The 15,681-nt window shown below is 37.0% G+C and overlaps 1 long non-coding RNA gene and 2 pseudogenes across 3 annotated transcripts in view; 2 read left to right on the top strand and 1 right to left on the bottom strand.

Annotated features, from left to right (window-relative positions):
* The window catches only part of LOC306656245, a 528,984-nt gene that overhangs the window by 335,484 nt on the left and 177,819 nt on the right, over positions 1–15,681 (bottom strand). The gene's annotated exons all lie outside the window — the stretch shown is intronic.
* Positions 1–15,681, top strand: part of LOC306656224 (polyunsaturated fatty acid lipoxygenase ALOX12-like) — a 421,309-nt pseudogene that overhangs the window by 247,754 nt on the left and 157,874 nt on the right. The gene's annotated exons all lie outside the window — the stretch shown is intronic.
* On the top strand, positions 13,414–14,343 carry LOC306656226 (olfactory receptor 1P1-like; annotated as a pseudogene). The gene has a single exon. The product of its transcript is annotated as an olfactory receptor 1P1-like (transcript).

Below are 15,681 nucleotides of genomic sequence, written 5' to 3'. Positions count from 1 at the left end.
CAGGTGTGTGTCCTGAGCAGACACTAATTTTCCTTTGTCATAAATGAATATCCTACAACAACTCTTACTGTGATGTTTGTACAATATTGCTTTTTTTCTTCCTAATGCTATCCCGCCTTCAAAATTTATGAGTTGATATTCTATCCCAAGGAAGAACATTTCTTTCTTGTTGGTTTTCTTGTTCATTCATTCATCCATTCATCCATACATTCCTCTATCTACTTATGTCAGTATGATATAGTTATTTTTATTATATTATTTTGGTTATAATTCATTACTGTCATTTAGTTGCTCTGTATTCTTAAACTTGGCCAACAAGAACCCTTCAAGTTGGCTTCTCTCTCTCGGCAAGTTTCCCTCAATCCTTTTGTCTCATTCTTGATTCCCTCCTCAATACCCAACCATGATTAGAATGAATTTCTTATAAAGACTGTGAGGCAAAATAATTCATGCTGAAATGAGGATGAAAATGATTTCACTGTAGACTGTCAGATTTTTTTCCACAAGATGTGCCAGGATGTAGATGGGAGGCTGACATACCAGGAAATCTGGCACTAAGTTCTACCTTGCCCACACCAGGAGCTTGAGAGTATTTAATTCCAGTGGGGATGGAAGATACTCATTTCTGGAGCTAAGAGTAGCTTTACGTGTCTACCCTCATCAGGCATATTTTAGGAATGGGTGTATATCCTGAACTACCTAAAATCTACTTAAATAACAAAAACAACCCTTTTATGCTTCAACCCTCTTGTTCTCCAAACTATTGTAGCAGACACACTGCCACCTTCTAACTTGTTTAAAAACCTGTGTAAAAGTTATTTTTTATTGTAAACAAATGGGATTCATGTTGTTTCTCTGTTTGGACATGGAGTAAAGCATACCATTTGTGTAATCATACATTTACATAGGGTAATGTTGTTTGATTCATTGTTATTTTTTCCCTTCCCCACACCCCTCCCACCCCTCTTTTCCCTCTATGCAGTCCTTCCTTCCTCCATTCTTGCTCCCCTCCCTAACCCTAACCATGACCCTAACACTAACCCCTCCCACCCCCCATTATGTGTCATCATCCACTAATCAGCGAGATCATTTGTACTTTGGTTTTTTGAGATTGGATTATCTCACTTAGCATGATATTCTCCAATTTCATCCATTTGCCTATAAATGCCATAATTTTATCATTCCTTATGGCTGAGTGATATTCCATTGTATATATATACCACAGTTTCTTTATCCATTCATCAATTGAAGGACATCTAGGTTGGCTCCACAATCTGGCTATTGTGAATTGAGCAGCTATGAACATTGATGTGGCTGTATCACTGTAGTATGCTGATTTTAAGTCCTTTGGGTATAGGCCAAGGAGTGAAATAGCTGGGTCAAATGGTGGTTTCATTCCAAGCTTTCTGAGGAATATCCATACTACTTTCCAGATTGGCTGCACTAATTTGCAACCCCACCAGCAATGTATGAGTGTACCTTTTTCCCCACATCCTCACCAACACCTATTGTTGCTTGTGTTCTTGATAATCACCATTCTAATTGGGATGAGATGGAATCTTAGGGTAGGTTTGATTTGCATATCTCCTATTACCAAAGATGTTGAACATTTTTTCATATATCTGTTGATTGCTTGTAGATCTTCTTCTGTGAGGTGTCTGTTCATTTCCTGAGTCCATTTAGAGGACATGGACAAAAACCCAAATAAATACGATTTTCTCATACTAGTCAAAGGGGCCAAAAATATGCAATGGAGAAAAGATAGCCTCTTCAACAAATGGTGCTGGGAAAACTGGAAATGCATATGCAACAGAATGAAATTAAACCCCTATCTCTCACCCTGCACAAAACTCAACTCAAAATGGATCAAGGACCTTGGAATCAGACCAGAGACCCTTCATCTTATAGAAGAAAAAGTAGGTCCAAATCTTGAACATGTCAGCTTAGGATCAGACTTCCTTAACAGGACTCCCATAGCACAAGAAATAAAAGCAAGAATCAACAACTGGGATAGATTCAAACTAAAAAGCTTTCTCTCAGCAAAGGAAACTATCAGTTATGTGAAGAGAGAGCCTACAGAGTGGGAGAAAATCTTTGCCACTCATACTTCAGATAGAGCACTGATTTCCAGAATATATAAAGAACTCAAAAAACTCTACACCAAGAATACAAATAACCCAATCAATAAATGGGCTAAGGGTATGAACAGACACTTCACAGAAGATCTAAAAGTTATTTTTCAAAAGTCATTTTACTTATAATCTGATGTTCAGAAATCTATGATTTCCTGAAACCAGTAATATCTTCCTTTTTTAAATTGCCAGGAAAACAAATAAAAAAGCCCTCTTTTCTCTCCTTCCATTGTTTTAGGGAAGGGGACCTTATCTTTTAATAGTGGAAAAAATGTATATATAGAGAATAAGTTACCTTTTAGATTACATGTAAATTTACCTTAAGTAGCTGCACTTTATAGAGACTCAGAAAATGTCTTGTCATTAAAAGATAGGCCTTTACTATTTGTAAATTGTTAAAATGAAAGAATAATTATACATGTTTGGAAAGTAGAAAGAATGATTTTGAGCAGGATGTAAATAAATGATGTATTAAAAAATAAAAAAAATAGAAAAAAAAGAAAATGACTTCATACATTTTCTACTGTCTTAAGTAGTTATTGACTTTCCTCAAGGGTTCCACATGGTGAAATACTTTTAGCAGAGCATTTTTCTGACTTCATTTAAAGAAAATAATTTCAAATGTTGTGGACCAAAGGAGATTTTTTTTTCCTTTTTAATGGATGGGATGAACCCTTTAGTTCCGTACTTGAAACATACTTCTTTTGAAAAAAATTTTTTATTTGTTCTAATTTGTTGTACATGACAGTAGAATGCATTTATACATTTTGATAAATCATACATATATGGAGTGTAATTCCTCATTTTTCTGATTGTACATATTGTAGGATCACATTGGTCATGCAGTCGTATATATATATATATATGAGGTAATAATGTCTTTCATTCTACTATCCTTCCTATCCCTTCTCCTCCCTTCACTCCCCTCTACCTAATATAATGTAACTCTATTCTTCTGTAGCCCCCACTTTTTGTGAATTAGCATCCACCTATCAGAGAAAACATTTGGCCTTTGGTTTTTTGAGTTCAGCTTATTTCCCTTAGCATAACAGTCTTCACTTCCATTCACATGCTGGCAAATATCATTTCATTTTTCTTTAGGGCTGAGTATTATTCCATTGTGTATATGTACCACATTTTCTTTAACCATTCATCTATTCAAGGACACCTTGCTTAATTTCATAGCTTAACTACTGTGAATTGGGCTGCTATGAACATTGATTTAGCTGTGTTACTATAGTATGCTGATTTTAAGTCCTTGGGTATATGCAGAGGAGTGGTATAACTGGGTCAAGTGGTGGTTTGATTCTGAGGTTCCTGAGGAATCTCCATATTACTTTCCATAATGGTTGCACCATTTTGCATTCCCACCAGCAATGTATGAGTGAAGCTTTTCCCCACATCCTTACCAACATTTGTTGCTTGTATTCTTGATAATTGCCATTCTGATTAGAGTGGGATGAAATCTTATAGTCATTTTTATTTTCATTTTTCTAATTGCTAGAGATGTTGAACGTTTTTAAAAAAATATTTGTTAATCGATTATATTTCTTCTGTAATGTGTCAGTTCAGTTCCTTAGCCCATTTACTGATTGGCTTATTTGTTTACTTGGTGTTAAGTTTCTTGAGTTTTTATATATCCTAGAAATTAATGCTTTGCCTGAGGTGCATATGAAGATTTTATTCTGATTTGTAGGCTCTCTCTTCACACGGTATTGGCTCCAAAACAGACACATAGACCAATGGTGCAGAATAGAAGACACAGAGACAAACCCACATAAATACAGCTATCTCCTACTAGATAAAGGTGCCAAAAGCCTCCACTGGAGAAAAGATAGCGTATTTAACAAATGGTGCTAGAAAAAATAGAAAGCCACATATAACAAAATGAAATTAAATCTTTCTATCTCACCCTGCATGACACTCAACTCAAAGGGATCAAAGACTTAGGCGCTAGAACAGAACCCTGTGACTACTAGAAAAAAAGTAGGCCCACATCTTCATCATGTCAGTCTAGGACCTGACTTCCTTAACAACACCGCTAAAGTTCAAGAAATTAAATCAAGAATCAATAAATGGGATGAATCAGACTTAAAATCTTCTTCTGTCTGTTTTTCATTTGTAGTTTTTATTGGAGGAAGTCTAATATTACTGGACCTTATCCTTCCCCCTTATGAGAAATTGCTCCTGAGGGGATGTGTGGGGCATGGGACAATTATGAGGCTCCAGCCTCCCAGAGGACACTTGAGAGCTCACACTGATGTCACCTGGAATGTAAATAGATGGATAAAAGTCCTTTCATAACCCAGGACTGAGACTCTGGCTATTCCAGAGGTTATGATGTTAATGAAAGCAACTCCCTTATCTGCAGTCTACATGCAGTTGAGGTGCAGGAAAGTTTCACTCCACCAGAGAAGGCAAGCAAGCTTGTTATCAAGCTTGCTCCAGAGAGAGATAGTCTTATCAGGCTGACATCTTTTTCACGTTAAGTCCCAATGACTTAGGAGACTGAAGAAGAGGCACCAGATCATTGTGATGATGGCTGAGATGAATGCAGGCAGGTGGTGAGGCTCACAATGAAGGTGGGTCATGAGAGAGTCCCTGTTCACCACTGCAAAGCTAGTGCATCCAGGTCCTGTGAGGAATATGTAAATAAGGCTTGGTCTTCATCTCTGAGGAGCCCAAGTCCAACAGAGAAGACAAGATCTCTTCAGTTGATAAGGAAAGCACAATGAAATCTTGACATTTGCACTGCTTGGGAGGAAAGTTGATGTAAGCTTGAACGTCTTTCCAAACCAAAGACAAGAGATTCTTGAGGCAGTCTATAGAGTCAGCAGATTTTTGGATGAGGTGGTACAGATGATGGGTGAGAGCAGATGGAGGAGGATCCCTGTAGGCTGACGTAGCCTGGAAGCTTCTCAAACAAGCCAGCCCCAAGTGCTGGAGAACCAACTGGTGAAGTCTTTGGATTTCCTCCTCTCATCCCAAAAGGAGCACTCAGAAAAGTGAGCACTTCAGGAAAGGGGACCTGCACTTTGACTGAGAAGCTCCTTCCTGTGCAACTGATCCTATTCTATAGGTGTGAGTGGGAGCAGAGAATGTCTGTTAATCTCTTGCTCTGTATTAAGGTAAGTCTATGGTTGATTCATTGCACCTGACTGCAGACAGGACAGAATTTTAAACTTCTTGGAACATAGGGATAGTGCACAGCTCCTTCCCTGACACCCTCCAAACAAACTCAGGGAAACCATCTTTCCTTTCATTTCCATGTGCCTCCATCTGAAGGCATAATGATGGAGCTGAGTGGTATATGTCCAGTGTTCATGCATTCCATTACCTGGGGCATTATATGCATCCTGAAGATCTCTTTTGTGCCACATATTACCTTAGATACTGGGTCAATGAGACACACAGGGGCATGACTTATAGAAGCTTGCATCTGATGGCAAAGCTGGACTTATCAATTATGGCAAGGTGCTAAGCAATTCAATGAGACCCTGTGTCTAAATAAAATACAAAAAAATGTTGTGGGTGTGACTCAGTGGTTGAATGTCCCCGAGTTCAATCCTAGGTAAACCCCCTACAACAAAAAAAAAAAGAAAGAAAAAGAAGAAAAAACCCTCAACCATTTTATTCCCACAGATAACATTTTGACATTAGTTTAATTAATAACTCTTTATTATTCTCTACCACTAGTCCATATTCGACTTTCTCCAGTTATCCTCAAAACTATCCTTTCCAGTTTGTTTGTCAAAATAGGACCTATCCATTGTGGCTGATTGTTATGATTCCCCTTTTAGATTTTTGAGTCTATGACAATTCATTTTTCACAGCAGTGACTGCATGAAGTGATGGATGCTATCTCCTCTTTCTCCCAGAGAAGTTCACTGACTGCAGCAACAGCATAACATGGAACTTGTTTTCTCAAATTTTCAGGTCCCAGACCAGACCCCTCAACTCAAAGCCCTATTGACCCCTGTGCCCATGGAGACATGGACTGTCCCACCAGAGATCCTTCTGATCATTTCCTCCTAGTGGAAATAGTTTGTTCCATGGGATCCTGTATTCCTGTAACCAGGAGTTTATTGCTAGCAGTCTGATTACATTTAAATTAAACATTTTTGGCTAGAATACATCATAAGATGTTGTGTGCAATGACTGACCAATGCTAAGAACTCCTACTGGATTTGGGGGATAAACTGTTTCCCATCTGTGACCAGATGGTACTCACTGTGATGTTAGTTGGATATCCTGCAAATCACTGAATCTCCATCAACCATTCACTGAATGCTGTTAGCATCATTTTATAATCTTATTTATCTTTCTTGAACTGATGCTTTAATTGGAGTTTAAAAGTTTTCTCTCTTAGGTCTTGAATACCTGTTTTGAAAATTTCCCTCCTAGGTGTTTTGCCCCCTTTCCCATTTGGTTCTTATTTGAAATGAGTTCTTCTCTTTCATCACATCTTCTATGTGGATGTTGCTTCTATGTGAAGATGGTTGTTTTGTATGTGTTGATTCTATAACTTGTTACTGTTCTCCATGTTCTTTGTTTTTCAGTTTTTAACCACTGAGCTACATCACTAGCCCTTTTTATCTTTTATTTTGAGACAGGGCCTTGCTAAGCTGCATAGGCTCATCTCAAATTGCAATCTTCTTGACTCAGCCTGTGCAGTCACTGGGATTAAAGGCATGCACCTGTCTCTTTCTTTCCTTTGTTACCATTTTAATTATTTTTCCTATCTAATTGTATTATAAGTTCTCCAAGACAATGTGAAATAGAAATTTTAATTTAATTTTATCCTCATTCCATCTTGACTTTAGTATAAATTTCTCCTTTGTTTCACCACTGAGAGCTTGGCTTTCTCACCAATTTTTTTGGGGGGTTCCTGAGGACTGAACCCAGGTGTGCTTAACCACTGAACCACATCTCCAACCTTTTAAATATTATATTCAGAGACAGGATCTCACTGAGTTGCTTAGGGTCTTTCTAAGTTGCTGAGGTTGACTTTGAACTTGCCATCATCCTTCCTCAGCTTCCCAAGATGCTGGGATTACAGGTGGAGCCACCTGGACCCAATAAATAAATAAAAAAAAGATAAAATGAATTAGAATATATGATGCATTTCAGATACTTGGTATGTATTATTCTCTCAATAAATATATGAACACACAACCAGTGTAACACCACATCATGTACAACTACAAAATGGGACACTAATTAGAGTAAGTTATACACCATGTATACATAATAGGTCAAAATACACTCTTTTGACTTGTATATACAAAAAGAACAAATAAAAAATATAAATAACAGCAAAAAATGTTTAAAACTAAAATAAGTTGACTTTTTAACAAAGATAAGCATATTTTTATCATGTCAAGGTAATATTCACTGATTATTTTAAAAATAGGAAATGAGTTGCATTCATATGTGTACATAGCATAGTTTAATCAACTTCATATCACAATGCATTCCACTTTTATGTATAACTATAATGCATGAATTTACAGTAATAAATAGAAGGAAGATCAAAAAAGTAGAGGAAATGATGCAGGAGGAGGGAGGAGAGGGCAGGAAAGAGGAGGTTTTGGGGACTGAAGTGGAGCAAATTATATTCCATGCAAGTAGGATTGTGTCAAAACGAACCCCAATATTATGTACAACTATAGTGTACTAATAAAAGTATTAACAATTGAAACTTTAAAAATTTAAAAGGGAATTGTTGTTCAGCCTGCTTAAAACCCTAATAATAAACATTTAGGTTCCCTCTGCCCCCTCTGTTGAATGGTGATAAATGTCCTTTCAGCATTCCCAAGGATAAGAATATTATTTTTTCTATATTTAACTGGAATCATCCTCTCTGTGGTGAAGATGTAGTATTTTTAAAATGCTCTGTTGGAACTTGCTTTTATTTTCTGAGACTCTGTGTGTGTGTGTGTGTGAATACTTAAAAGTAAGATTCTTCTGTAGTATATTTTTGTATAGTTCTTTTGATATTATAGCTGCTTTATTAAATATTTTTGGTACGGGGGATTGGATCCAGGAGTGCTTAGCCACAGAGCTTCATCTCTAGTCCTTTCTGTTTTTTTGAAACAGAAATTGCTTAGGCCAGCCTGGAATTTGCAATCCTCCTCCCTCAGCCTCCTGAGTTGCTGGGATTACAGGTGTCCACCACCATGCCTTTAAACATTTTTTGCTGTTATTTATCTACCCAAAAGAGGATTATACCCTCCCATTCTTTGCCTGAATGTGATGTGTGCCCTTTCCAGGCAAAACCTTTGAGAGTTATTGTGTTTCTATTAAGTTCTCTTGCTATTTTCTTCTTTTATGAAAGAAGGTATCCCCTCAAAAAGGGCTGATTCTTCAGCTTGGATCCCTGAATGAAGAGGGCACATAAAACAGTTAATCAAATTACACACATCTTCAGTTCATATGTAATGTAAATGAGTAAACAGATCTTTCTCTTTTTAACAGATTTTTAAACCTCTGAAATTTCTGAGTATTGTCCATCACACTTTTTTTTTAAATTTTTCATTTTACTTGTTCTAGTTAGTTGAACATCACAATAGAATCCATTTATAAATTTTGAGAGATGGTACATAAATGGAGTGTAATCATTCATTTTTCTGATTATACATATTGTAGGATCACATCAGAAAAATGACTAATGCAATCACTTATTTTCCATTGTGGAATGTAGTTGGCTTAGATTTTTGCATCATTTCCAGGGTTGTTTTTGGTGTATTGCCTTTTTTGTAGATTGTATATTTCATCTAGTATTATACATTTATTTGCGTGGACTTAAGAAAAATAGTCTTATGATTCTAAAAAACATATATAGCTCCCTATTTTTTTCTTTCTTTTCCCTTTCTTATTGTTTGTTTTTGTTGTTGTTATTTTGTTTGTTTGTTTGAGATGCAGACAGAGTTTTATTTAGGAAAGTAGAGGTACATTCATAGGAGAATGTGGACCATCTTCAGAGGGCAAACAGCTCCCTTGTTGTTTCTTATTTTGTCTACTTATTCTCTTTCTCTCTTCATTTGATTAACAAGTGGCTTCTTTTATTAATTTTCTTTAAGAAAAAATCTCAGGTAAAAAATTTTAACAGTTAAATTAGCAATTATTGCAATATTAATCATCTTTGTGGTGAGAACATTTAAAAATCTCTGTCCCAAAGTGCTTTTATTAGTGCACTATAGTTATACGTAACAGCAGGGTTCATTTTCACATAATCCTACATGCATGGAATATAATTTGCTCTACCTCAATCCCCAGTCCTTCCTCTCCCTACTCTCCTAGATCTCCTTCCTCTACTCTATGGATCTTCTTGCTGTTAATTTATTCTTTATTTAATTGGTGATTTATAGATGTACATTGGGTGAAATTCACCATGGTCTCTTTATTTATGCACGTGGCATAATTTGGTCAGTTTTATTTCACATTTCCTCTCTTTTCATGTCCCTCCTCCCTTCCCCTTTGCAAATCCCCTCTTTTAGCTATTATGAAATATGTGGTACATTATTTAATATTTATTCCTCCTACCTATTTGTATCTTTCATTCTCTTATGTATACATATATGGAAACATCACATTGTGCCCCATAACTACACCATTATTGTTTGTCACTTAAAAATGAATGAAAGTAAAAAAATTAAAAATTAAATGATAAAAAAATAAGTTTTATTGAGATCTAATCCCCATACCCTACCCATACTACACAACCCCCTCAATCCAAGTATGTAGCTAATGGCTTTTAGTGTATTCATAGAGTTGCAGAACAATCACTCTAACTGAATGCAGAGAATTTTCATCACTCCAAAGAAATCCCTCACTCCTCAGACATCTTCCTTACCTGCCCACCTTTCCCAGTCCCTGGCAATCACCTAGTCTACTTCTGTCTGTAGATTTGGCTGCTCTGGGCACTCTTCTAAATGCAGTCATACAGTATGACCCTTTGTGACTGATCTTTCACATAGCATAATGTTTTCAATGTCCACACATATTTTAACATGCACCACTTCTTTCTGTTGCCAAATATTATTCCACTGAATGGATAGGCCACATTTTTTCATCCATTCACTAGTTGTTGAGCATTTGGGTTGTCTTCAGTTTTGTCTATTATGAATAATGAGCTGAATATTGATGGCAAGTTTTTGTGTGGATATACATTTTTATGTCTCTTGGATACACCGTGGGGTAGAATTGCGGGACACAGGGTAACATTTAGGCTTTTGAGGAACTGCCAAACTATTTTCCAAAAAGGTTGAGTTGTTTTATAGTCACACCAGCAGTGTATGAGAGGTCCAATTTCTCCACATCCTTGGTAATACTCATTATCTGACTAGCCCCTGGAGGGTATATGGAGTAGTATCTCACTGTGGCTATGTCTGCTTTTATTCTCCTTACTTCTCTTTTGTTTGCATATGAAACAATTTTATTTCATAGTTGTCTACAAAACCACAAGCACTATTATCTCTGTATGAAAACATTAATTCAGGTACCCGTCAAAGATGATTATATAGACTCACTTAAAGAAAAATGCACCCAATTATATGGATGTGTGCTTTGTATTTTGTATTTAGTGGTGTGTGCTTTTGGTGTCATAGCTAAGAAACCATTGCCTTATTTGAGGTCATGAAGATCTACGCCTGTATTTTCTCCTTTTACTTTTACAGTTTTAGTTCTTACACCTAGGCCTTTGATCCATTTTTAATTAATTTTATATATGATCTGAGGCAGAGGTTCAAATCCATTCTTTTGGATATCCAGTTATCCCAAAACCATTTATTGGTGGTGGCACTGCTGGTCTAGTGGTGAGCTCAGCTCTCTTCTAAGATCATTTGTTGAAAAGACCTGAGCTGGTTCTTTACTTATTTTTCTGATTTCTAATTTAATTTTGGCTTAAAATTTTTTCTCCCTACTTTCCTTCAATTTATTTTTGTTGTCCCTTTTTGCATTATATGCTTAATTCATGTATTTTGTCCTTTATATTTTCCTATGTAAGTATTTAAGGAAGTGAATTTTCTCTTGATTACCATGTTAATAATATACCATAGCCTCTGATATTTGGCATTATTATTATTGTTATTGTTTTCTAAAAATTCTGCCATTTATATCTTTAAGAATTATTTTATTTTTAATTTGCACATAAATGTATGGATTTACTGGGTGCCACCTGATAGTTCAACACATGTAGAATTGTGATGGACAGAGAATGGCAGAGTAGGGGTGGTGTGGGTGGAGGTAGGTGGATAAGAGGAACCAAAATACAGTCAAACAGGAGGAATGCATTCCAGTGTTCAATAGCACAGTAGGTGACTATTGTTGGCAATAATCTTTTATACATTTATGAAATTTAGATTTTTAAAATATCTAGTTCCTTTGGATCCAGGAGTTATTTAAGCATTTTTTCAGTTTGAAAGGTCACTTTTATTCTTTTATTTTGTTATTAATTACTATAATTAATTTTATTGCATTTTCATCAGAGATAATTTGTTGAATTATTGCTACTTTTTGGAATTTATCTGAGTTGTTCTCTGTGACTTTATATACTGTCCTTTTTCTTTATGTTCAATAGGAACTTGAAAGTGAAGTGTGTTCATTACTATGATTGGAGCAGTGATATGCATACCCATACACAGGTTCATATGCATGTTTTATTATTTTGTTTAGTATTCTTTATTTTTGCCTTTTAAACATTGATCTGTCTTGGAATGACAAAAGTTTTTTTTAAGTCTCTTTTTATGATATGTTTCTACATTTTCCTGTAGTTTCTACTTAAAGAAAATTTTGCTGTTTTATTTAGTGCTCAGATATCATAGTGTTATATTTTTAGTAATTGTGAATGTAGGTTTCACTTTTACTATGCAGCCTAAATATTGTTTAATCCTTTTTGTTCTGAGTTCTGCCATTCTTGATAGAGGGGTGGGAACAGGATTTTCCTGTATTGGCCCTGACATCTTTACCTGCTGAGACAGTTTTAGGAACTCCTTATAACCTCTAAAATTCCAGATTCTTCGCTTTCAATTCAGAACTTTTCCAAAGTTGATCTCTTTGTTTGTTCCCTTTCCTGCTTCATCTCAGTCAAATATATCTCCACCTCATGCTCGAAGCACCTGCTTTCTTGTGCTGGGCCTGTTGAGGGCTTCTTTCCTCCTGGCCTTTGTTCAGGAGTTTGTTTCACACCAGCAGGGATGGTGTGAGCCTGTAATCCCAGTGACTCAGGAGGCTGAGGCAGGAGGATCCTGACTTCGAAGTCAACCTCTGCAAAATCAACACTCTAAGCAACTCAGTGAGACCCTGCCACTAAATAAAGTACAAACTAGGGCTAGGTATGTGGCTCAGTGGTCAGGTGCCCCTGAGTTTAATCCCCAGCAACAAAAAGAAAAAATGTTTGTTTCACTATGCTGTCCACACCCATCTGGAAAAACTCTCAACTACATTTCTGTTCCAGAAGTGTTGATTCTGCTTTGGTCTCTTTGTGTCACAAACGTTTGTGTGTGTGTGTGTGTGTGTGTGTGTGTGTGTGCGCGCAGTTTTGAGATTCTAGAGACTAGAGATTATGATTTCTTTGTTGCTGTTTCACTGACAAATTGTAGTGCAGAATGGGTCTTTACTAGTTCATTTGTGGAATACTGGTTTCTATAAAAATGGATAATAGGAAATTTTGTCTTCAGAATATTGAATTTGGACATGCTGGAACAGAACAGATCCAAACTGGGGTCTAAGAGTAGTTTGAATGGGTAGGGGACTCTGAATAAAAATTTTATAAGACATTAATATGGGAAGTTATGTTCATCTCATCAGACTGAAACTCCTCTGAGGTTAAGAATTGCCACTATATTATTTATGTGACACTATACCAGGTCCAAAGATGGTGCTCTATATCTGTAAAATGAATGAATGAGTGAATGGATACTTTTTTTGACTCTTCTAAGAATAGCACTAAAGAGAAAGTACAACCAAATAAAATTGGATCAGATAAGAATGTAGAGAAATCAAACAAGAAATCTATTTTAAGTATCTTAAATTGCCTTCCCAATACAATCTAGCACAGTGTATTTATCAGGCTTTAATAAAACTTTACTGTGCACTTGTCAGACTTCTCAGGGGCACAGTCTCCTTCTTGAGGTGGTCAATATATTGTCAAATACATGATTATTTTTTCTTCTTCCCTAGAGTTCAGAGGATGGTATGCTCACCAATCATCTAAAGTGAAATCATTTTACAGAATTTTAGTAGAGTTTATTCAAGTTCTTTTTCTCTGACCTCTGGGATCATGGCAGGAAGGAATCACACTAACAGCTTTGAGTTCCTCCTCTGGGGACTCTCAGACCGGCCAGAGCAGCAGCACATCCTCTTTCTGCTGTTCCTGTGGATGTATGTGATCACTGTGGCTGGGAATCTGCTCATTGTCTTGGCCATTGGTGCCAACAAACTTCCTTGCCAGCCTATCATGTGCAGACATCTTGTTCACCACCACCACTGTGCCCGAGGCCCTGGTGGATATACACACCAATAGGAGGTCCATCTCTTATGCAGGATGCCTGACCCAGCTCTACTTCTTCTTCACTTTTGGGGACATGGACATCTTTCTTCTGGCCACAATGGCCTATGACCACTTTGTGGCTATTTGCCACCCTCTCCACTATGCGATGATCATGAACTTCCAATGCTGCATATTCATGGTGCTTGCCTGCTGGACCCTCACAAATTTTGTAGCTATGACCCACACCTTCCTCATATTCTGGCTTTCCTTGTGCTTTAAGAAGACTATTCCTGATTTCTTCTGTGACCTGGGACCCCTGATGAAAGTATCCTGCTCTGATACCCATGTCAATGAACTTGTACTTCTCTTCCTGGGCGGTGCAGTTCTTTTAATCCCCTTCTTGCTCATCCTGGTCTCTTATATCCAAATTGCGTCAGCTATCCTTAGAGTTCCCTCGACACTGGGAAGGCTCAAGGCTTTCTCTACCTGTGGTTCACATCTCTCTGTGGTTGCCTGTTCTTTGGGACAGTGATCAGGGCTTATCTGTGTCCCTTATCTTCTTCCTCTAACTCCATGGTGGAGGACACAGCAGCTGTGGTCATGTACACAGTAGTGACTCCCCTGCTGAACCCTTTCATTTATAGCCTGCAGAAAAAAGACATGAAAGGGGCACTGGTCAGACTTTTCAGGGGCACAGTCTCCTTCTTGAGGGTTCAGTGACTTCTGCAGAAAAATGGAAGGTGATCCTCTATACCTTCTATGGACTGCCTTTCAGTAGGATTGCTCACAGGGGTCTCATTACTGAGTTGCTCATGTACCTTCTCACTGTTCCCCTCCCTGATTCCCCACTATGAGTTTGATATTGTAGAAAATCAAGATTTGGATTTGTGCTTTAAAGTTAATCTTTTATGATGTGCTCATTTGCTCATTTATTTTACAGTCATGCACCAAAGAATGATATGTCAGTCAACAACAGGCTACATGCATGACATTGGCACAATAAGATTACAATGGAGCTGAAAACTCCCCATTGCCTAGCGTCCCTGTGTCCTAAATCAGAGCACAGTGCATTCCTAGTGCACTGCCAGTCATATAAGAGTGTAGCAACTTAATAATGACAATGAAAGACTAGGCTACTGTTAATGTTTTTACTATATAAGTGTTTTTCATTTTGTTAGCACACCTTCTATTTATTAAAAAAATGTTTTAATGTAAAACTGTATGCATTGTTGTGCTGGTGGCAGCCTTGCACGTCTTGCTTACTGAGTCTCTTGACTGTATTAAGGGGCCATGTTGAAGCTGAATGTGGTGGCACATGCCTGCAATCTTAGAAACTCAGGAGACTGAGGCAGAAGGATCCCAAGTTTGAGGTCAGACTCTGCAATTTAGCAAGACCTTATCTCAAAAATTAAAAAATGTAAAAGAACTGGGATGTTGCTCAGTGGTACCCCTAAAAAATCCCTAGTACAAAAACTATTTAAAAAATTCATGTTGATTGATTGACCTGCACCACCTTGATTTGCTCACACAACAATCAAATTATCTAATAACATATTCCTTGAAATATGTCCTTGCATTAAGACATGAATGGCTGTACTTATTAGTAACTTTTCAGAAGGAGAAAAGTCTTTGTAGCATTCATAATTCTAAAAGTCTGTGCAGCCTTTTATGCTAATTTATCAAAGCTTTCAGTGAGGTCATGGAAAGTGGATTAACAAGTAGGGTCAACACCAGATGGCAAAGGGCTTAAATTTTAAGTGAGTGAGTACATTTTTCCTACAAAATAGTAAATTGTGCAAACACTTATTGCCTCAAGGTTATGAGCCTCAAAAATATTTACTGCTACCAAAAAATAGCTCAACAATAATAGGAGTAACCTATGCACATTTTAATAAAAACATTTATGAGAAGATAGAGTAAAATTAGTTTCAATATTTTGGGAACTGGAATGCAGTCATTCTCTACCTTTATCTACTACACCTTGCCTGATTATAAATGTTATGTAAGTATGTCTGATGACACTCCGTGCAGGTCTGAGGCTTCAACTGGGATTCCAAC

This window comes from Sciurus vulgaris (assembly GCF_902686455.1).
Source record: "Sciurus vulgaris genome assembly, chromosome: 3".
Taxonomy (NCBI): Eukaryota; Metazoa; Chordata; class Mammalia; order Rodentia; family Sciuridae; genus Sciurus; species Sciurus vulgaris.
The sequence above is the reverse complement of the archived record's forward strand: the minus strand, read 5'-3'. Positions and strand labels throughout refer to the sequence as shown.